General features: G+C 49.5%; 5 pseudogenes; 2 read left to right on the forward strand and 3 right to left on the reverse strand.

Moving 5' to 3' along the window:
• Positions 1–8802: 8802 nt before the first annotated feature.
• On the forward strand, positions 8803–8921 carry LOC143937476 (5S ribosomal RNA; annotated as a pseudogene).
• A 103-nt stretch (positions 8922–9024) lies between these two features.
• LOC143937450 (5S ribosomal RNA) lies at positions 9025–9143 on the forward strand (annotated as a pseudogene).
• Positions 9144–18324: 9181 nt separating this feature from the next.
• Positions 18325–18444, reverse strand: LOC143936581 (5S ribosomal RNA; annotated as a pseudogene).
• Positions 18445–18539: 95 nt separating this feature from the next.
• On the reverse strand, positions 18540–18658 carry LOC143936935 (5S ribosomal RNA; annotated as a pseudogene).
• A 3942-nt stretch (positions 18659–22600) lies between these two features.
• LOC143937031 (5S ribosomal RNA) lies at positions 22601–22719 on the reverse strand (annotated as a pseudogene).
• Positions 22720–24123: the final 1404 nt, after the last annotated feature.

The raw sequence follows: 24123 nt of genomic DNA on the forward strand, positions 1-24123 counted from the left end.
GAGAGTTGGTCCAGTAGGATGCGATATGACAGGGAAAGAGACCCTCGGGTCGGTCCCTCTCCTGAGCATACCTCCTCAAACGATGTTAGGGGTCTGCGGAATTCGCCACTGTTTGACAAAGATTTAAAGAAGTGGGAGAGTTGGGCAAGCTTCCACTGTCCCAGGGCCGTGGTTGCTAACGCCTCGTACATAGTGGAGACCGCTGTCCACATCCTAGGGCCAAGAAAAGAAGAGGCCCGCACAAGGTCCCGGTCAGGGTCGAGGCGGAAAGACTTTTCCGTCATGCCGGGTTCAAAGCGTGGGTGTCCAATAATAGGAGTCATGGGCGAAGGGAAACTGGGCACGCCCGTCAGGGTAAAATATCTGTCTAGCTCTTGTAACGTTTGCTCAATGAGTGGGTGTGCCCGCGTCGCTCCCGACCAGCCCGGTCCACTCCAGGGCAAACCTGGAAATGGTACGGATTCACGCTCCAGACGAACCCACAGCTTATCCTTCAGGTGTCTGCACCAGTCAACTACTCTGTTCATGTGCACCGCCGTATAGTACCATGCCGGATCTGGGAGGCCAATCCCTCCCTTGTCTTTTGATCTGAGCAGTAATGTTCGGCTGAGTCTTGGAGGCCTGCCCTGCCATACGTATCGAATAAAGATGGAGCGCATGGCTTTAAAAAATGATTGGGGGATTTTTATCGGTAAGGCTTGTAATAGGTACAAGAGTCTGGGCATTACATTCATTTTGAGCACATTGCATCTCCCAAACCAAGAGGTCGCCAACTTTGACCACCTCTCTAGATCTATGGCAAAATTTTTTAGAAGCGGCTGGAAATTCAATTGGAAAATCAGATGTGGGTCCGGGGGAACCTTGGTACCCAGATATTGTATAGCCCCAGTTGCCCAACGAAAGGGAAAATTAGTGCTTAGACTCGTCTGGGCGTTGGTAGACAGGGAGACGTTGAGTGCTTCCGATTTCTGTAAGTTAATTTTAAAATTTGACAGGGTGCCATATCGTCTTATTTCCGCTAAGAGATTCGGCAATGTAATGTGAGGCTCCGAGACATAGAACAAGAGGTCATCTGCAAAGGCTGCGACCTTATGGTGGTGTGAGGGGGTGTCCAGGCCCTTGATGTCTATGTTCTGCCTGATGTGGTGCAGCAAGGGTTCAAGCGATAGGACAAACAAAAGGGGGGACAACGGGCATCCCTGCCTCGTTCCATTGCCAATAGTGAAACGCGACGAGGCAAACCCATTGACCCTAACCATCACCGTCGGTGACGAGTAAAGAGCTGTAACCCATGAAAGCATGGGGGGGTACACCCAAGCTTCGCAGGGTGGCTAGCAAAAAAGGCCAGCTCACCCTGTCAAACGCTTTTTCTGGGTCCACAGAGAGCAACATAATCGGTAGTTTAAGGCGTCTGGCGCGTTCTATAACATTGATTGTCCTGGTAGTGTTGTCTCGGGCTTCCCTGTTACGAATAAACCCCACCTGATCCAGAGGTATCAGGCGTTGGAGAATGGGCGCCAACCGCTCCGCCAGTATCTTAGTGAAGAGCTTAAGGTCACTGTTTAATAAGGAGATGGGCCTGTAGTTCGCACAGAGAAGCGGATCCTTCTCCGGCTTGAGTATGCCCGAGATGCTTGCCTGCAACAGCTCCGGTGGAAAGGTCTGGCCCTCCAATAGGGCGTTAAAAGCTGACACAAACGGCGTGGACAACAGGGAGAGGAAGGCCTTATAATAAGGGACCGTAAACCCATCTGGGCCTGGTGCCTTGCCCTTGGGTGAGTCTCTTAACGCTGCCGACAATTCCTCCGGGGAGATAGGTTGCGAGAGAAGCTCTATCTCTTCCTGTGTCAGCGACGGGAGGTTTGCCGAAGCTAGGTACTCGTCAATGGCCGCTGTGCCGGCCTGGAGGGCGTCTCCTGAGTCCCGGGGGTGCAAGTTATAAAGGGCTTCATAGAAAGATCGGAAACACTCCGCTATCTCCCGTGAATCATGAAGCTTGGCACCCGAAGGGGAGGTTATGGTTGGAATGAAGGACGCGTTGCGTTGGGCACGCAGGGAGTTCGCTAGGGACCTACTACACTTGTCTCCATATTCATAATACGTCCTGCGGACCCACATGAGTCTGGTTCTAGCCTGAAAGAGAGAGAAATCTCTGATTTGTTCTCTAAGATCTCTCACCTCTACCTCCAGCGCAGCAGTCGGCTGGGATTTGTGTCGTTGTTCACACGCATGCAACTTGGCAATAAGTTTGGAGAGAGCCTCAGTTTTGGCCACTTTGAGTCTATGACCATGTTTAATAAGAATGCCCCTAATGTAGCATTTATGAGCCGCCCATAACATGAGGGGGTTGGAAACAGAATCACGGTTATGATCAAAGTAACTTTCTAATTCCCTAAGCAGGTCTGCGTGGGTCTCAGGGTCCTTCAGGAGAGACTCGTTCAGTCTCCACCAGGACTGACCACGCGACTCCTGTTGTAGCTTCAGCATCAAAGAAATCGGGGCATGGTCAGACAGGGCTATGTGGCCTATCTGAGCGTCTGTGACCGCCGGGATAGCATTGTGGGTGACTAAAAACATATCTATACGTGAGTAAGAACCATGAGCGGTGAAAAAGAACGTATAGTCCCTATCCTGTGGGTGAAGCGTACGCCACACATCGATCAGTCGGTGGGAGTGTAGCAGGTCTCTTATGTGTGAACGCGTTCTCGCAGAAATCGCAGAGGTGCCCGATGATGAGTCTCTGCGGGGGTCCAAGGTGAGGTTAAAGTCCCCCCCAACGATCAAAGTACCCTCTGAGAATGCAGCCAGGGCATCCAAGCATGCTTCTAAGGCCGGCAGCTGGTCCACATTCGGCATGTATAGGTTGGCAAGAGTAAAAGTTTGCGAGTGGAGAGTTCCCTTAATGAAGAGATATCTCCCTTCACTATCGGCTTGGACAGCTAACAGGCGCCACGGCAAGTTTTTAGCAAGAACACACACTCCTCTCGATTTGGAAGTAGGGGACGTGCTGTGGTGGGCCAGGGGGAAGTGCTTACTATAAAGCCGTGGTATTTGGTCTGTCCTGAAATGGGTCTCCTGGAGGAAAACTATTTGGGGCTTCATCCGCCACAATTCTGTCAGGCAGCTGGACCTTTTTTCAGGTACATTCAGCCCTTTCACATTCCAGGAAACCAGCTTCAGGGCCATGACGGCAGTGGTACCCGGCCGGCGGTCCCCACCAGAGTCAGTAGTAGATATAGAGTTCAAGCACAGAGGAAGAGGAGGAGAAAAAGGAAAAGCAGTAACGAAGCGGAGAAGGTCCGGAGTTAGTAGGGAGGAGGAGGGTAGGAGGGGTGGGGATAGATCGGGGAATTGCTAAAGCTCCTATCGGAGAGAACCTGCCGGTTAGGGCAGAGGGGCCTAGTGGGGGAAGAGGTAAGGCACTGCAGAGGGAGGAACTCGTCGGTGCAGTACCCCTCCAGCATCCCATGGTCCATGCAGTCGCAATCGGGCGTGCACGGAGCTTCTTTGGCATCTTAACTACGACATCAAACGCATTATAGAACATCACTGCAGCAGGTATCGGGCAGTTAACAACAGTAGAACAGTGCATAATTAGACCAACATATTAAACTTTTCAACACAGAGTATAGATAACTTTATACCACCCAGGCACCCGCCCCTCCCCCCCCCCCAAAAAAAAAAATGGAAAAAAGGGGGGGGGGGAGGAGAGGGGGAGGGAGCGGGAACGCCGCCCAGGGGCACCCGGGGGGCACCACCAGGCAGTCCAAAAACACAAAGAGCGCCGAGACTAGGGCACCTGTAGATAAACAGTAACGAGAATGGTGAACAGTACCGCCAATAACTCAGGGCTTCGTCCAGGAAGCGCAGTGTCCAACTCTGTTCTTCCAATGTCCTTCCTCTCCCCTAGCGGGGGCGCTGGGAACAATGGCCCGTGGCATGGTAAACAACACAAAGCTGGATACTCCAGCCGTCTATGTTGGTAGAGAAAAAGAAAACAAAAAAAAAAGGGTATAACACAGGAATAACGGAAAATTACTGTACTCTCTCAGGGTTCACGATCTTGAGGGGTCTGCGATCTCTGACGTTGGGATCGACGGTGGCGTCTCACTCTCTGTGGCCTGGTTGAGGGGTTGTTCGTCGGGGCCACTGCTCCCTGGGGGACAACAGGAGCCAACCAGTCGGGGACCTGAACCGAGGGCAGGCCCAAAGCCTCCAGAAAGGACGGGACCTCCGAAGGGTGTCGTAGCGCAAGGGGCCTCCCATTTTTGCGCACTATAAGGTGAAACGGATGGCCCCACTTGTATGGAATCCTCCGTTCAGTTAGGTGTTCCAGAAGGGGTCGCAGACAGCCTCTCATCTGGAAGGTCTTGCGGGATACATCTGGCAGAAGGGTGACTTGGGCCCCGTCAAAATCAATGCTGCCTTTGCGCCACGACGCTTGCAGGACATCCTCCCTAACTGAGTAATTGTGGAGACAGCATAAAACGTCACGTGGCCGGTTCTCTGTGGGGCTCCTGGGGCCCAGGGTCCTGTGGACTCTATCAATGGCTATTACTGTGTCAGCAGCGCGGTCCAGACAGGCGTTAAATATAGCTGTAACTGTGGCTTTGAGGTCTGCCTGGCCAGTGGCTTCGGGCAAGTCTCTGATCCTGATGTTGCGTCTGCGGTTGCGATTCTCAAGGTCATCCACTAGGAGTTGCAACTGTGCCACTCTGTCAGCAAGGGTATCATGTGCGGCTTGCAGGCCAGAAACATCAGTGGTCAGGGAGGTCACATCCGATGCCAGGGTGGTCACCCGCTCGTTCGTAGCCGACACGTCACGTTTGACCCCTGCGATTTCATGTCGCAAGGTCGTTTCAATCCTGGCTGCCATACAGCTAAAGTCTGCTTTAGTGGGAAGGTTTTGGAGTAAAGCTAGGATGGCCTTGTCCCCCAATAATGCCGGTGCTGGTGGCAGCGGTGGGTCCCCCTGTGTGTCTGAGGCGAGAGCAGCCTGGCCATTCGGTTCTGGGATGAGGCTTCCACTGCGGGAGGGTCTCTGGGACAGTTGGGAGTTGTGAGGGAACCAGGGTGGCAGGCCGCTATGGTCCGGGCTGTCAAGCGAGGCCATGGACAGTGAGCGGGGGAGACACGGGGACAAGTCACTAGGCGGGGAGAACGGGGGCATGTCGTGTCCCTGCATAGCAGTCTGCTCACCTTCCCTCTGTGCCGCGTGTCCTGGAGCGCCGGAGGCCGCGGGCGCCATCTTGGCTGGATCCGGCGTGGAGGCCGGAGGCTGCAGCTGGACCAAGTACCTGTCCATGGCAGCAGCGGCGGACCCCGCTCGGCTGGCTGTGTTCCGCCGAAGCGCGGGGATGTCGGCGATGCCAAAATATGCGACCAGACTGTGGTAAAGGGGTGCGGAGGGGTCACGGATCGGGAGCTCCGGAAAAGAGTGTCCTCACTCCTTCATGCCTAGGCCACGCCCCCCTGGTTAGTGTCTTGATTGGGAGATCGCCTGGGAATACTGGATGCCGTAGGCTTCTTTTTATGTTGTTGGCTTTGACCTGTTTTTTTTAGCTTGTTTCCCAAGGTGACCATCTTGGCCTTTGTCAAGAGGCTTCAGAGTGCCCGAAGAGAGTGCCTACGGCCAAATCACCTATATAGTATCTTATATATAATAACTAAAAATATTATTTATTATTATAGATATAGATATATAGTATAGTGATTTGGTCGTAGGCACTCTCTTTGGGCACTCTGAAGCCTCTTGACAAAGGCCAAGATGGTCACCTTGGGAAGCAAGCTAAAAAAAACAGGTCAAAGCCAACAACATAAAAAGAAGCCTACGGCATCCAGTATTCCCAGGCGATCTCCCAATCAAGACACTAACCAGACCAGATCCTTCTATGGCACCTGGTCTTCCCAGGGAGTCTCCCATCCAGGTACTAACCAGGCCTGACGCTGCTTAGCCTCTGAAATCAGACGAGATCGGGTGCTTTCAGGTTGATGTGGCCGTAAGCGTTCTCCTCAAGACACGCCCAACCCTCTTGACAAACGCCAAGATGCTCACCTTGAGAAACAAGCAAAAAAAAAACAGGTCAAAGCCAACAACATCAAAAGAAGCCTATGGGCTTACAGCGGACCTTAAAAGATGGGACCCACTAGCTCTGTCATGGTTCGGACGCTGTAATGTGTTGAAGATGAACGCGATGCCACGACTTCTGTATCTACTACAAGCCTTACCTATCAAAATACCCCAGACTTTCTTACATGCGGTTCGCTCAATCTTTATCAAGTTCCTCTGGCGCGGAAAACATATGCGTATTGGTAGGGCAATGCTATTGCGACCGAAATTGCGGGGAGGTATTGGCCCCCAGACCCTGCTCTATATTACACAGCGACGCACATGACACCGGTGGTTGACTGGTGCCGGTGTTCTGCCATATACTGTCCGGCCATGATATAGTGTCCGCGCCGTACTGTGCATGCACAGTATGGAGCAGACGAAGCTTCGGAAAATCTCCGAAGCTGAACGGCGCCTGCGCGGTGAGTGGAGGTGGTAGCCCCACCATCCAAGCGGACATAGGGTTGTGAATATTAGAGGGCCCCTCGCAGGCGAGCTTCGCTCGCCACGCTTCGGGCTTGGCCTCGCTGCGCTCGGCTCTTTTATATTCTTACTCTATGTCCACTTGGATAGTGGGGATAGAACCTGGACTCAGTGCGCAGGCGCCGTTCATGCTCGGCAATTTTCGGAATCTGTGTTGAAACGCTACTGGGAACCCAAAAGTTCCTCAAGGTCGGGCATGCCCAGAAAAGGTGTCCCATGGTCCCCATATCTGAATTTCACCTCCAACAAACATCCGGGATCGATCTATCCATTTTATTCAGAAGGTATGGGACTCTATACCAGCGTGAGACTATCTTGTATCTTGATATTGGTTTGCGATGGAAGCTTTATGTACTAAGGTCAGGATCTTCCCTATCTGTTGTGGGGTAAATGTGATGCCTAAGTCCCTCTCCCATTTGTGGATAAATGGTGGGGTCGACTCCTCCTCCTGACTACTCAATAGGTTGTACAGGAGGGAGAGGGTGTGTCGCACAGGTTCCCTTTTGTGACAGATGGATTTATAGGGTGTCAGGTCTCTAGGAGTGTAGGGGGCCCTTTGTATGGCCAGAAGAAAGTGACGAAGTTGATAAGCACTAAACAAGTCAAGCGGAGGGTCAGAAAGCTCGGCGACAGTTTGCGTGGTCGGGAGCCCTCCCGTGGGCCACACCTCTCCCAGACGCTGTTTCCCCACCACTGTCAACTGTCGCAGTTTCTTGTTGGTAAATCCCGGTGGGAAGTCTGGATTACCTATAACCGGAGTCATTGGTGATGGCAGGGGAGCAATGTGTGTGCAGCGGAACAACCTCCGCACAACAGCCAACGTAGCTCCCACTACGGGGTGACCTCTGAGGTCTTTTGGTAGGGAGGACAGGAGCCACGGGGAGGTCAATAGGAGAATGGAACCATCCTCAATCTCCATCTCCACCCACTGCTTGTGTGGGCCATTACAATGCCAATCAACGACTCTCGCTAGCAGAGTCACTCTGTAGTATTGTCTGAGATCTGGGAGACCCAGACCCCCCTTGTCCTTTGGTCTGGCAAGCAATTGCAAACGGGCTCTGGGCGGTTTGCGCGCCCAAATAAAGTCCCGGAGCAGCACCTGCAGTTGTCTGAAAAAAATTGGGGGTAACCGGATCGGTAATGTCTGGAACATGTATAAGATCCGAGGGAGGGCCATCATTTTGAATGCATTACAGCGCCCGAACCAGGTCAGTGTTAAAGCATGCCAGTTTCCCAAATCAGATTTCAGTCTATCCAGGAGAGGGACAAAATTAAGCAGGTACAATTGCGCTAAATCCGCTGCGATGTCAACGCCCAGTTAACGTATAGATTTTTCAGCCCAGTAGAATGGAAAAGCGGACCGGAGCCTCTTGGCCTCACCATCCGGGACCAATATATTCAATACAGCCGACTTGGCGCAATTGTTTTTATAGTTTGATAGGCTGCCGTGTCGCTGTAGAGATGCAAGTATTTTGGGAAGCAAAATGTGTGGATTGGAGACGGAAAAAATTAGATCGTCAGCGTACGCTGCAATTTTGTGGTGTGCCGAGGGTTTGGATATGCCAGTAATATTCGGGTCATTCCGAACGTGACACATAAGTGGTTCCAGTGTCAGAATTAAAATTAGGGGAGACAGAGGGCACCCCTGCCTCGTCCCATTAGTGATGGGGAAAGAGTCCGAGCACCCCTCGGTCACCCATACCGCTGCCGACGGCGTGGAGTAAAGCGACATTACCCAGCTCATCATGTTGGGGCCAAGACCTATATGTTCCAGGGTGTCCTGCATAAAGTGCCAGGCCACCCTGTCAAAGGCCTTCTCCGCGTCCGTTGACAACATAAGCAAGGGCCTTCCCTGTACATGCGCCGCATGGATTAAATTGAGGACTCGGGCCGTATTGTCTCTAGCTTCCGACTTATTTATATTTTTTTGCTTGTTTCCCAAGGTGACCATCTTGGCGTTTGTCAAGAGGGTTGAAAGTGCCTGAAGAGATTGCCTGCGGGCACATCACCCTGAAAGCACCCGATCTCGTTTGATGTTGGAGGCTAATAGAGTCGGGCCTTGTTAGTACCTGGATGGGAGACCGCCTGGGAATACCAGGTGTCGTAGACTTCTTTTTATGATGTTGGCGTTGACCTGTTTTTTTTTCGCTTATTTCCCAAAGTGACCATCTTGGTGTTTGTCAAGAGGGTTGAGAGTGCCTGAAGAGATTGCCTATGGCCACATCACTCTGAAAGCACCCAATCTCGTCTGATCTTGGAGGCTAAGAAGAGTCGGGCCTGGTTAGTACCTGGATGGGAGACCACCTGGGATTACCAGTTATTGTAGGCTTTTTTTTATGTTGTTGGCGTTGATTCGTTTTCTTTTTTTTGCTTGTTTCCCAAGGTGACCATCTTGGCATTTGTCAAGAGGGTTGAGAGTGCCCGAAGAGATCACCTATGGCCCCATCACCCTGAAAACGCCCAATCTTGTCTGATCTCGGATGCTAAACAGTGTCGGGCCTGGTTAGTACCTGGATGGGAGACCGCCTGGGAATACCAGGTGCCATAGGCTTCTGTTTTTTTTATTTTTTATTTAGTAGTATGCGACATACAATGCAAAGGCAACTTCACAGAATGTGTGATACAAATAGTTACAAACAAATGATCATATTGCATGGATATCAGAGCCAATGGTAAGAAGTCTGAGGAGAATAGCACGTGTACAGCTTTGCGGTCATATCAAGATGAGATTAAAGCTCCATCTCGTTGGGATCCTCTACCACTTAAAATATTATTGATACTAGCCCTGCTACCCTCGAAGAGTTTAGATATCCATAGATAGGGGAAGAGTATTTTGTAGTAGTCAAATGTCTAACAAATATTTTGAATAGTTGTAGTTCTCCACATTAACTGTCACATTGATATCACCACTGACAACACACCACTTTTTAACAGCACCAAAATATGAAAAAAGCACTTTATATGTTTCAAAAGTAGTTGCATTAGCAAAAAATAAAGTCCTGTCTTCTTTACACGCTAGCTTTTCTGTATACATTAATCTCTCTGTGTACACCAGCCACTCAATATAGACTAGCCTCTCTGTCTTCTGTATACAGGTGCCCGTAATCTATATACACTAGCCTGCCTTCTTTTTACAATAGTCTTGGTGTCCCAGCCTCTCTGCATACACTAGCCTCACTGAATTCCCCAGACTGTCTTCTGTATACACAAGCCTATCTGTAAAAAAAAATAGCCGGTCTTCTGCATACTCTAGCCTCTCTGTGTAACACAGTCTCTGGATTCCCTAGCCTACATCTCTGCATACCCAGGACCTTCCTCTGTATAATCTAGCCTATCTGTATACACTAGCCTGTCTTTTGTACAAATTAGCTTCTCTGTAGCCGGTCTTCTGTATACACGAGCCTCACTGTCTACTCTTGGTTGTCTTTTGTATACACTAGCATCTCTTTATACATTAGCTCTCTGTATACCCAAGCCTCTCTGTATACACTAGTCCACCGGTATACACTAGCAAGTCTGCATACACTAGCCTCTCTTTGCAACTCAACTTCTCTCTCTGTATACCTTAGCCTCCATCTCTGCATACCCAGGACGTTCTTCTCTATAATCTAGCCTATGTGTATACACTAGCCGGTCTTCTGTAGACATTAGCCTCCCTGTATAAACTAGCTGGTCTACTGTATACACTAGTCCGTCTGTATACACTAGCAAGCTTGCATACACTAGCCTCTCTGTGTAACCCAGCCTCCATCTCTGCATACCCAGGACGTTCTTCTCTATAATCTAGCCTATTTGTATACACTAGCCTGTCTTTTGTACACATTAGCCTCTCTGTATAAACTAGCCGGTCCTCTGTATACACTAGTCCATCTGTATACACTAGCAAGTATGCGTACTCTAGCCTCTCTCTCTGTATACCTTAGCCTCCATCTCTGCATACCCAGGACGTTCTTCTGTATAATCTAGCCTATCTGTATAATCTAGCCTATCTGTATACACTAGCCTGTCTTTTGTACACATTTGCCTCTCTGTATAAACTAACCGGTCTTCTGTATACACTAGTCCGCCTGTATACACTAGCAAGTATGCATACTCTAGCCTCTCTCTCTGTATACCCTAGCCTCCATCTCTGCATACCCAGGACGTTCTTCTGTATAATCTAGCCTATCTGTATACACTAGCCTGTCTTTTGTACACATTAGCCTCTCTGTATAAACTAGCCGGTCCTCTGTATACACTAGTCCATCTGTATACACTAGCAAGTCTGTGTAACCAAGCCTCTCTCTCTGCATACCCTAGCCTCCATCTCTTGCATAAACCAGGACCTTCTTCTGTATAATCTAGCCTATCTGTATACACTAGCCTGTCTTTTGTACACATTAGCCTCTCTGTGTAAACTAGCCGGTCTACTGTATACACTAGTCCATCTGTATACACTAGCAAGTCTGCATACTCCTGCCTCTCTCTGTAACCCAGCCTCGCTCTCTCTCTCTGTATACCCTAGCCTCCATCTCTGCATACCCAGGACGTTTTTCTGTATAATCTAGCCTATCTGTATAAAGTAGCCTGTCTTTTGTACACATTAACCTCTCTGTATAAACTAGCCGGTCCTCTGTATACACTAGTCCGTCGGTATACACTAGCATCGCTTTATACATTAGCTCTCTGTATACCCAAGCCTCTCTGTATACACTAGTCCACCGGTATACACTAGCAAGTCTGCATACACTAGCCTCTCTTTGTAACCCAACTTCTCTCTCTGCATACCCAGGACGTTCTTCTCTATAATCTAGCCTATTTGTATACACTAGCCTGTCTTTTGTACACATTAGCCTCTCTGTATAAACTAGCCGGTCCTCTGTATACACTAGTCCATCTGTATACACTAGCAAGTATGCGTACTCTAGCCTCTCTCTCTGTATACCTTAGCCTCCATCTCTGCATACCCAGGACGTTCTTCTGTATAATCTAGCCTATCTGTATAATCTAGCCTATCTGTATACACTAGCCATCCATCTCTGCATACCCAGGACGTTCTTCTCTATAATCTAGCCTATTTGTATACACTAGCCTGTCTTTTGTACACATTTGCCTCTCTGTATAAACTAACCGGTCTTCTGTATACACTAGTCCGCCTGTATACACTAGCAAGTATGCATACTCTAGCCTCTCTCTCTGTATACCCTAGCAAGTCTGCATACTACTGACGCTCTGTGTAACCCAGCCTCACTCTCTCTCTGTATACCCTAGCCTCCATCTCTGCATACCCAGGACGTTCTTTTGTATAATCTAGCCTATCTGTATAAACTAGCCTGTCTTTTGTACACATTAGCCTCTCTATATAAACTAGCCGGTCCTCTGTATACACTAGTCCGTCTGTATACATTAGCAAGTCTGTGTAACCAAGCCTCTCTCTCTGCATACCCTAGCCTCCATCTCTTGCATAACCAGGACCTTCTTATGTATAATCTAGCCTATCTGTATACACTAGCCTGTCTTTTGTACACATTAGCCTCTCTGTATAAACTAGCCGGTCTACTGTATACACTAGTCCATCTGTATACACTAGCAAGTCTGCATACTCCTGCCTCTCTGTGTAACGCAGTCTCTCTCTCTGTATACCCTAGCCTCCATCTCTGCATACCCAGGACGTTCTTCTGTATAATCTAGCCTGTGTTTTGTACACTTTAGCCTCTCTGTATAAACTAGCCGGTCTTCTGCATACACGAGTCTCTCTGTATACCCTTGGATGTCTTTTGTATACACTAGCTGCTCTTTATACATTAGCTCTCTGTATACCCAAGCCTCTCTATACACTAGTCCGTCTGTATACACTAGCAAGTCTGCATACACCAGCCTCTCTGTGTAACCCAGATTCTCTCTCTGCATACCCAAGATGTTCTTCTCTATAATCTAGCCTATTTGTATACACTAGCCTGTCTTTTGCACACATTAGCCTCCCTATATAAACTAGCCGGTCTACTGTATACACTAGTCCGTCTGTATACACTAGAAAGTATGCATACTCTAGCCTCTCTCTCTGTATACCCTAGCCTCCATCTCTGCATACCCAGGACGTTCTTCTGTATAATCTAGCTTATCTGTATACACTAGTGTATACAGACAGACTAGTGTATACAGAGGACCGACTAATGTGTACAAAAGACAGGCTAATGTATACAGATAGGCTAGATTATACAGAAGAACGTCCTGGGTATGCAGAGCGCTCAGCTTCAAGGTATGGCCAACGTGAGTAATATGAGGGACACTCCTCACCCCCGCCCCCACCTACCAGATCTGAGTTTCATCCCCTTGCCCTCTTTGCCCCGGTCATCTGGTGGCAGTTTTATGCACTCCCTGGCCCCCACCCTTTCATAATCCTTACTGACCTTTCTTTCCGCTGCTCACAGGAACACACTGGATGACTTGTCTAATTAACCAACTTGTACAAGACATCGCTATCCTCCTGTCTGACACCGGTCCTCCTTGGAGGCTTTACCCCTCACTGTGTGGGTGGTCCCTGCCTCTCCCTGGATGCTCCACATATACCACAACGACATTGTCAGAGGGGCACCACTTGACAGGACACGGGGCTGTCATTCCGGTGGCATCTCCCATTGGAGGAAGGGATGATGGCCCCAACCCCTTGGCAGCAGGTTCTTTCATGTACAGACCAGGGCGGCTCATCTTCCCTTCTGGAGTCTTCACCTTAGATGGGGGAGTTGCACTTTGGGGGGTCTGAGTGATACCTAATGCGCTGTACTGGAAGGGCTTGACATTCCCGCATATGTGTCCCCTCCCTCTGGATGCGCCCCTTGTCCCCCCCTCTGGCTCCCACCTACTCTTTGCCGACATTGCCTTCTGCAGCTTTCGGGGACCCTGGATGACTTATTTATTGAGCCTATTGGTACGAGACACTGCTTCCCTCCAGGGTGACTCTGGACCCCCCTGGAGGATTTACCCCTTACTGTTTGGGCGGTCCCAGCCTCCCTCTGGATGCTCTACACAGCCCCCGATGGCGATGCAGGAGAGACACTAATTGGCGGGCCCCAGGACTGCTGCTCGGGTGAAGTCTCCCATTGGATGGAGGGATGGTGGCCCTAGCCCCTTGCCTGCCGGATTTTCCATGCACCGACCAGGGCTGCTCCTCTTTCATCTTGATGTGGTGACCATGGAGGGGAGGAGTTGAAATTTATGGGGTCCGGGTGTTTGCTGGTGGGAGTGCGCTAAAGGACTTGACATTTCTGCATGTTTGTCCCCTCTCCTCTGTTTCCCCCTCCCTTCCCTCCCTTACCACCCTTCCCTTCCCTCCTTTCCCTCCCCCTTTCCCCCTTACACTCCCCCTTTCCCCCTTCCACTCCCCCTTTCCCCCCTTCCCTGCCCCTTTTCCCCCCGGGGCGTGGACGGGACAATCTGCCAAAGGGAGAAATGCATTTGTTCGGGGACTGCATGTACTTTAGGGGTATGGGACGGGGGTGGTGGATCCCATTCTGTGATGCCTTTTCTGTTGTGACGGGCTCCCTCGTGCATGCCTATGTTTAGGGTGAGCCGAGGAGACCCCTCAGTGCTGACAGTTATATGCTCTACCTCTGTTTTGGTTATACTACTGTTTTTTGTTTCTTTGATGTTACTGATTGTCTTTTATTTGCATACCGGTATCAGACGTGACATTTACCACTGCCGGGACTGGGGGGACTAGGATTCGGGGGCTCCCTCTCCGACCTGTCTACCCAATAACCCAAGTAGGACAGCGCTTTAAACCCAGTGTACATCTGGTAAGCGCTATAGCATAATTGTGCTGTTTTAGTATACCCTTCCTGTACTGTTGAGTGCGGACAACCCTTAATTTCCCTCTCCCCCTGGGGTTGAGGTGCCCGGCCTCTTTTTCCCTTTACCTTTCCTTCCATTTGCCCTTCCTTTCTCCCCCTTAGTTCCCGCCATGCATTACCTACCCAAAACCTACCTTGGTTCAACTTTCTTTGCTTTTCTCTGACGTCCCCCTCCCCTTCCCCGAGGAGCGATGGGAGACTCAGTCAAGGTCACCTCTCTAAACGTTAAGGGACTGAACTCCCCTGAAAAATGGTGGATCCTCCTGTGAGAACTGAACACATCCTGTACTGATGTGGCCTTTATACAAGAAACACATTTTAAAAATACTAGCCTCCCCTTTCTATGGTCGAGATCCTTCCCTAAGGTCTACCACTCTACTAACCCCTCCTCTCCATTCTGATCTCTAGCAGGCTCCCCTGGGTTCTCCAGGATTCTCTGGTGGACCCTGGGGGCCAATATCTTTTTCTTAGGGGCCACATTGGAGAGCGCCTTTTTACATTTGCCACTGTGTACGCTCCCAATGATCACCAAGACACGTTCCTCAGAACTACCCTGCACAGATTATGTGACTTTCGGGAGGGCCAATTGATATTAGGTGGGGACTTTAATGTCCCCTTTCGCCATCGGTTGATACTTCTGCCTCTTGCTCCTCGCTCCCTTCCCCTCACCTAGGTCTCTATTCTGGCACCTTAATGAGAGCCTCCTCCAGATACCGGAAGTTTTAGCAGATGTGACCAGGGAATTGGACCTTTATTTCCAAGAAAACTAAAGCAGGACTGTGACCCGGGGATAATTTGGGAGGCTCACAAGTCAGTACTCCGCAGGGTACTTATCAGGCACGGGGCGCGCATCAAACGAACACGGAAGGAACAGCTTGCTAATCTGTTTCGTGAACTTGCCTCTGTGGAAGCGAAACATAAACATACCCCCTTACGGACCTTAGAGATTGAATTGGGGACACTCCATACCCATATTGCTGTCCTACTCCATTATAAAGCGAAAGCGGCACTCCAGTTTTGTCGTAAACTGGCGTAGGAGTCAGAGGACAAATGCAGAAAAATCTTAGCCAGGTCGGTAAAGGAGTTGAAATCTGGCTCTTACATACCACAGTTGATAGATGAGAATGGCCAGAGGGCCTCTACCCCAACCCAAATAGTCGAAGTCTTTGAAAAATGTTACTCTGATCTCTACAACCTGCCCGATTCAGGGTCTGGACAGGACAATATAGACAGATATGTAACCGGTTCTGGTCTACCAACCCTCTCATCGGAATCACGGGAGTACTTGGAGGACCCGATCACACTGGAAGAAGTCCAGACGGCCGTGGGACCTCCGAAGGTGGGTAAGGCTCCGGGCCCTGACGGATATACCGCACAATACTTTAAGACCTTCCTCCCTATTCTCGGCCCGCGCTTGGTGAATTTATTTAATACTCTGAGCTCGAATGGGGATTTTCCTGAGGATACCCTTAGAGCCCACATCTCGTTGATACCTAAGGAGGGCAAAGACCCGGGCCTATGTGGGAGCTACAGACCCATTTCCCTCCAAAATTCGGTCCTAAAACTATTCTCTAACTCCTCGCCACGTGATTGGCACATCACTTGTAGTCCCTTATACATATTGACCAGTTAGGTTTTATTCCCACCAGGGAAGATAGGGACAACACCACTAAGGTGCTTACCCTGATCCATAAAGCAAAGTCATCTGGGACCCCTTGTCTTTTCATGAGTACTGATGCCGAGAAGGCTTTTGATCGGGTCAAATGGACATTAATGTTCTCGGTCCTTCGCCATATAGGTCTGAGTGAACGGATGCTGGCATGGATAAGTAAGATATACTCACGTACTTACATTCCACCGAACATCGCACGTACGTTTATGTTGAACTTCCCCCCACCCCTTGTCACTAAGATCCGCAGTTTGCTTCACGGGTGGCATTCTGGCCTCCATTCCTGGTTCAGCAGATGCAATCTCATTAAAATGAACATACTCCCTAAATTTACTTATCTTTTCCAAGCTCTCCCGATCCAGATTCCAGTCCTGTTTTTTAAGCAAGCTCCATCCTTGCTCACTCAATTTAACTGGGCCCACAAAAATCCCAGACTTAAGCGGTCACAGCTGACATTGTCTAAACAACAGGGAGGGTTGGTTCTCCCTAACTTGCGACGCTACTACCTGGCCTCCCATCTGGGGCGTGTATTGGACTGGAATCGAAACAAATTTTCTAAGCTCACTCCCGAATTCCGCTAAGAAGCGCCATGTGGTGCTATAAGTATTTACCCACAGAATTTATGTCACATCTCACTATAGGGGCTTAGTTGAAAGTCAGTCACCTGATCGCTACCCAAAACACACTCACGTCTTTGACTTCCCCCCTATTCCCTATACGTGGCCATCCAACCTTTGAACTGCGGACCCACTTAGAAATTCCAACCTAGTCAATGCGTCTAAATTCATCATTGATGGAAAATGGCCTTCTTTCTCAACCCTAACAGATCCGACAGGGCTTTTCCAACTGCCTTTTTGGAGAGCGGCGCAACGACATCATTTTCTCCATTCCATCCCCAATCCTCAAACGTTCGCCCGCCCTCAGACGGAGTTTGAGACTCTATGCAGGAGCGAAGGCCCTTTGGCCCACATTCTCTCTCAAACAGATTACCCACACTTAACCTGTCTGGCCAACTGGGAAAAGGACCTTAATTGCTAATTTTCCCCAGCACAGAGACAACGCATTATCACTTTGGCTCTCAAAATGTCGCTGTGCACGAAGATACAGGAGACGAATTTTAAACTTCTCACCAGGTGGTATTTGACACCATCAAAGCTGCAGAAATGTTTCCCCTCTTCCTCGAACATATGCTGGAGGTGTGGAGAAGAAGAGGGCACGTTGCTGCACATTTTTTGGTCCTGCCTCAGTTTGGTGGACTTCTGCACAGAGATCCGATGCATGACACAAAAATTCACAGACTTCTCCATCCAGGAAGAGGCTGCATTCTTTCTCTTGCACCATTCACAGATTCCCATTAAGAAGTACAAAAAAATCTATTTTACGGCATGTGATAAATGCGGCGAAATCCTGCATCCCTCTCTATTGGAAAAAATGTTCCCCCCCTTTCATTACTCACTGGCTTAGGAAAATAGAGGACATTAAAAAAAATGGAGGACTTGATCCTCACATCACAAGGTAAACAAGAATTTTTTAAACAAACCTGAGACATCTGGAATACCTTTATATTCTCGCTGGAAGGATGTCGCCTGCTATCGCCTTAGTGCTCTGAGCTTTCCTTGACTGGCCCCTTGGACAGTGGCTGCCATCGTGTCTCGTCCCCTCTTCTCCTTTTCTGATGTTTCAACCCTTCTCTTTTCGGCCTTCCTCCCCTATCTCTCACCCCCTCCACCCCCTCTCTCTTTTGGAAAGAGTGGAAAATTGGGAATGACGGCCCCACACCCCCCTCTGGATGGATTATGCCGGAGGGACCTGGGGTTTGTGTGACCCTGGATCTTGGTACAGTACTTTATCCGTGCCTCGAATCATTGTGATTGATGGAAGGCAGACTCACAGTTGCGAATATACCTGTATCAAGTATTGTTCAGCTGCTTTTTGCTCTGTATTTCTCTGTTGCATTATGTACTCGGGGGACCGTCTTCCCCTATTTGGAGAAAAAATTATATTTGAAAAAAAAAGAAGCCTACGACACCTGGTATTCCCAGGCGGTCTCCCATCCAGGCATTAACCAGGCCGGACCCTGCTTAGCCTCCAAGATCACATGAAATGGAACAGATTCAGGGTGATGTGGCCGTAGCCAATATCTTCAGGCACTCTCAACTCTCTTGACAAACACCAAGATGGTCACCTTGGAAACAAGCAGAAAAAAATAGGTCAATGGCCACAACATAAAAAGAAGCCTACGGCATCTGGAAATCCCAGGCGGTCTCCCATCCAGGTACTAAACTGGTCCCAACCCTGCTTAGCCTCTGAGATCAGATGAGATTGGGCTCTTTCAGGGTGGTGTGGCCGTAGGAGATTTCTTCAGGCACTCTCAACCTTGACTAACGCCAATATGGTCACCTTGGGAAACAAACAAAAAAATCAAGTCAACGCCAACAACATGAGAAGAAGTCTACAGCACCTAGTATTCCCAGGTGGTCTCCCATCCAGGTATTAACAAGGCCCGACCCTGTTTAGTCTCTGAGATCAGACGAGATCTGTTGCTTTCAGGGTTATGTGGCCATAGGCGAGCTCTTCAAGCACTCTCAACCCTCTTGACAAACACCAAGATGGTCACCTTGGTAAACAAAAAAAAAAAAAACAAGTCAACGCCAACAACATAAAAATAAGCCTCCAGCACCTAGTATTCCCAGTTGGTCTCCAATCCAGGTACTAGCAAGGCCCGACCCTGTTTAGCCTCTGAGATCAGAGGAGATCGGGCGCTTTCAGGCTTATGTGCCCATAGGCAATCTCTTTGGGCACTCTCAACCCTCTTGACAAATGCCAAGATAGTCACCTTGGGAAACAAGCGAAAAAAAAAACAGGTCAATGTCAACAACATAAAAAGAAGACTACGGCACCTGGTATTCCAAAGCCATCTCCCATCCAGGGACTAACTAGGCCCAACCCTTCTTAGCCTCAGAGATGAGAAGAGATAGGGCTCTTTCAGGGTGATGCTGCTGTAAGCGAACTCTTTGGGCACTCTCAACCCTCTTGACAAATGCCCAGATGGTCACCTTGGGAAACAAGCGAAAAAAAACAAAAACGAATCAAGGCCAACAACATAAAAAGAAGCCTACAATAACTGGTATTCCCAGGTGGTCTCCCATCCAGGTACTAACCAGGCCTGACTCTTCTTAGCCTCCAAGATCAGACGAGATTGGGTGCTTTCAGAGTGCTCGGACTCTTTCCCCATCACTAATGGGACGAGGCAGGGGTGCCCTCTGTCTCCCCTAATTTTTATTCTGACACTGGAACCACTTATGTGTCACGTTCGGAATGACCCGAATATTACTGGCATATCCAAACCCTCGGCACACCACAAAATTGCGGCGTACGCTGACGATCTAATTTCTTTCGTCTTCAATCCACACATATCGCTTCCCAATATACTCGCGACTCTCCAGCGATACGGCAGCCTATCAAACTATAAAATCAATTGCACCTTTGTCTGTATTGAATATATCGGTCCCGGATGGTGAGGCCAAGAGGCTACGCTCCGCTTTTCCATTCTACTGAGCTGAAAAATCTATACGTTACCTGGGCGTTGACATCGCAGCGGATTTGGCGCAATTGTACCCGCTTAATTTTGTCCCTCTCCTGAATAGACTGAAATCTGATTTGGGAAACTGGCATGCTTTAACACTGACCTGGTTCAGGCGCTGTAATGCATTCAAAATGACGGCCCTCCCGCGGATTTTATACTTGTTCCAGACATTACCGATCCGGTTACCCCCAATTTTTTTCAGACAACTGCAGGTGCTGCTCCGGGACTTTATTTGGCCGCGCAAACCGCCCAGAGCCCGTTTGCAATTGCTTGCCAGACCAAAGGACAAGGGGGGTCTGGGTCTCCCAGATCTGAGACAATACTACAGAGTGACTCTGCTAGCGAGAGTCGTTGATTGGCATTGTAATGGCCAACACAAGCAGTGGGTGGAGATGGAGATTGAGGATGGATCCATTCCCCTATTGACCTCCCCGTGGCTCCTGTCCTCCCTACCAAAAGACCTCAGAGGTCACCCCGTAGTGGGAGCTACGTTGGCTGTTGTGCGGAGGTTGTTACGCTGCACACACATTGCTCCCCTGCCGTCACCAATGACTCCGGTTATAGGTAATCCAGACTTCCCACCGGGATTTACCAACAAGAAACTGCAACAGTTGACAGTGGTGGGGAAACAGCGTCTGGGAGAGGTGTGGCCCTCGGGAGGGCTCCCGACCACGCAATCTGTCGCCAAGCTTTCTGACCCTCTGCTTGACTTGTTTAGTGCTTATCAACTTCATCACTTTCTTCTGGCCATACAAAGGGCCCCCTACACTCCTAGAGACCTGACGCCCTATGAATCCATCTGTCACAAAAAGGAACCTGTGCGACACACCCTCTCCCTCCTGTACAACCTATTAAGTAGTCAGGAGGAGGAGTCGACCCCCACCATTTATCCACAAATGGGAGAGGGACTTTGGCATCACATTTACCCCACAATAGATAGGAAAGATCCTGACATTAGTACATAAAGCTTCCATTGCAAACCAATATCAAGAATCAGGATACAAGATAGTCTCACGCTGGTATAGAGTCCCATACCTTCTGAATAAAATGAATAGATCGATCCCGGATGTTTGTTGGAGGTGCAATTCAGATACGGGGACCATGGGACACATTTTCTGGGCATGCCCGGCCTTGAGGAACTTTTGGGTGGAGGTGACCGAGACGATAAAAACTCTCAGAAATGTAGATATCGCAGACAACCCAGCAGCCTGCCTTCTACACTTGACCGAACAGCCTGTTCGAAAATACAAAAAAACACTACCGATGCAACTACTGAATGCCGCCCGGGCCTGCATTCCCACACTGTGGAGGCAGCCTCAGCCCCCCATCCAAGGTGCTGTGGTATTCCAAAGTCAATCATATTCTCCGGATGGAAGAATTGACCGCCACCCTTCACAACACTGAAGAGGCATTTAGTGTTACATGGAGGCCCTGGAGGTATTTTTCTGGTACTTGAGACTACATTCGGGAGGTGAGCAGCGCCCCTGTCCCAGAAAAAGACTGAACATCTAACGTTTACCTACGTAGGCCATGTCTGCCCTGGGTGGCATCCCCCCCCTCCCTTTTTGTCTTTATTTTTCTATTTTTCCCCGCCGCCACCCCCCCCCCCTCCTCTCTCTCCGTCTTTGCACTCTCTTCTTCCCCCGTCCTCCCTTTTGACTATGCCTTGTCTCCTTACTAGCCTTTGGGACCCAGAAGAGCCCCAGGGTTCTGGACACGACCGGCTCATATTTTACTCTGGTTCACATAGGTCATGATAAGCTGGCTCGCTGTGGTCCCAGTTGCTCTCCATGATTACATTTGTCCGAACAGGGCTGCATTAGTTATACTGTACTACATGTCCGAGGTGGGGTTTCTCTCTTTTCTGCATGAAACTCTAGGACTCCCCTCTGAGAACCTGAGTTATCTGGCTGCCTATTTTTTGTTACCATGTAATTGTGACCCTGGGTCATGCTGTATGGTTGACTGTTATATTTATGTTGTTCTACTTATACTTAATAAAAGAATAAAACAAAACAAAAAAAAATAAGTCAATGCCAACAACTTAAAAAAAGCCTATGGCATCGAAAAATCCCAGGCGTTCTCCCATCCAGGTACTAACCAAGTCCCAACCCTGCTTAGCCTCTGAGATCAAATGAGATTTGGCTCTTTCAGGGTGATGCAGCCATAGTAGATTTTTTCAGGCACGCTCAACCCTCTTGACAAACGCCAAGATGGTCACCTTGGGAAACAAACAAAAAAAAACAAGTCAACGCCAACAACATAAAAAGAAGCCTACCGCACCTAGTATTTCCAGACGGTCTCCCATCAGGTATTAACAAGGCGCGACCCTTTCTAGCCTCTGAGATCAGCGGAGATTGGGCGCTTTCAGGGTGATGTGCCCATAGGCAATCTCTTTGGGCACTCTCATCCCTCTTGAAAAATGCCAAGATAGTCACCCTGGGAAACAAGCGAAAAAAAACAGGTCAACGCCAACAACATAGAAAGAAGACTACGGCACCTAGTATTCCAAGGCCGTCTCCCATTCAAGTACTAACTAGGCCCAACCCTTCTTAGCCTCTGAGATCAGAAGAGATAGGGTGCTTTCAGGGTGATGCGGCTATAAGCGATCTCTTTAGGCACTCTCAACCCTCTTGACAAATGCCAAGATGATCACTTTGGGAAACAAGCGAAAAAAACAGGTCAACACCAACAACATAAAAATAAGCCTGCGGCATCTGGAAAACCCAGGCGGTCTCCCATCCAGGTACAAACCAGGCCCAACCCTGCTTAGCCTCTGAGACCAAACGAGATTGGGCGCTTTCAGGGTGTTGTGCTCGTAGGCAATTTCTTTGTGCACTCTCAACCCTCTGGACACATGCCAAGATGGTCACCTTGGGAAACAAGGGAAAATAAAACAGGTCAACGCCGACAACATAATGAGAAGCCTACGGCACCTGGTATTCCCAAGCTGTCTCCCATCCAGGTACTAACCAGGCCCATTGCTGCTTAGCCTCAGAGATCAGATGAGATTGGACTCTTTCAGGGTGATTTGGCCGTAGGCACTCTCTTTGGGCACTCTGAAGCCTCTTGACAAAGGCCAAGATGGTCACCTTGGGAAACAAGTTAAAAAAAACAGGTCAAAGCCAACAACATAAAAAGAAGCCTACGGCATCCAGTATTCCCAGGCGATCTCCCAATCAAGACACTAACCAGACCAGATCCTTCTATGGCACCTGGTCTTCCCAGGCAGTCTCCCATCCAGGTACAAACCAGGCCTGACGCTGCTTAGCCTTTGAAATCAGACAAGATCGGGTGCTTTCAGGTTGATGTGGCCGTAAGCATTCTCTTCAAGACACGCCCAACCCTCTTGACAAACGCCAAGATGGTCGCCTTGAGAAACAAGCAAAAAAAACAGGTCAAAGCCAACAACATAAAAAGAAGCCTATGGGCTTACAGCGGACCCTAAGAGATGGGACCCACTAGCTCTGTCATGGTTCGGACGCTGTAATATGAACGAAATGCCACGACATCTGTATCTACTACAAGCCTTACCTATCAAAATACCCCAGACTTTCTTTCATGCGGTTCGCTCAATCTTTATCAAGTTCCTCTGGCGCGGAAAACATATGCGTATTGGTAGGGCAATGCTGTTGCGACCGAAATTGCGGGGAGGTATTGGCTTCCCGGACCCTGCTCTATATTACACAGCGACGCACATGACACCGGTGGTTGACTGGTGCTGGTGTTCTGCCATATACTGTCCGGCCATGATATAGTGTCTGCGCCGTACTGCGCATGCCCAGTACGGAGCAGACGAAGCTTCGGAAAATCTCCGAAGCCGAACGGTAGCCCCACCATCCAAGCGGACATAGGGTTGTGAATATTAGAGGGCCCCTCGCAGGCGAGCTTCGCTCGCCACGCTTCGGGCTCGGCCTCACTGCGCTCGGCTCTTTTATATTCTTACTCTATGTCCACTTGGATAGTGGGGATAGAACCTGGACTCAGTGCGCAGGCGCCGTTCATGCTCGGCAATTTTCGGAATCTGTGTTGCTGTGTACTGCGCATGCGCAGCACACAGCGGACACTATCTGATGGGGGACCATATGTGATAAGACACCGGCATGGGGAACTGAAGCTAAGGGTCAAGCTAGAGCAGGAGATGGTGTGGGTTCCACTGACTGGTCTGCCTTGGGCGGGGAGGCCATTGGAGCCCTGTGTGACTACTCACCCGTTAATTGGCCCCTCGCTCGCCGAGATGGATAGTTTTTTTCACCTTTCCCACCTGACTAACTTTCCTTCTCCTATGACCCCAATTATTGGACATCCTAGATTCCCTCCGGGCCTGTCTGACCAGGCCTTTACCAGGCAAGCCCCCCAAAAGGGCTTCTGAGAGCAGCCCTATTTCTTGGACCCACGGGCTTGATTCCCATGGGGACCATACTGCTAGAGCAAGTACCTGTTGCAT

Source organism: Lithobates pipiens, unplaced genomic scaffold, assembly GCF_037356315.1.
Source record: "Lithobates pipiens isolate NorthernLeopardFrog02 unplaced genomic scaffold, aLitPip1_a1.2 Scaffold_28, whole genome shotgun sequence".
In the NCBI taxonomy this organism is placed as follows: Eukaryota; Metazoa; Chordata; class Amphibia; order Anura; family Ranidae; genus Lithobates; species Lithobates pipiens.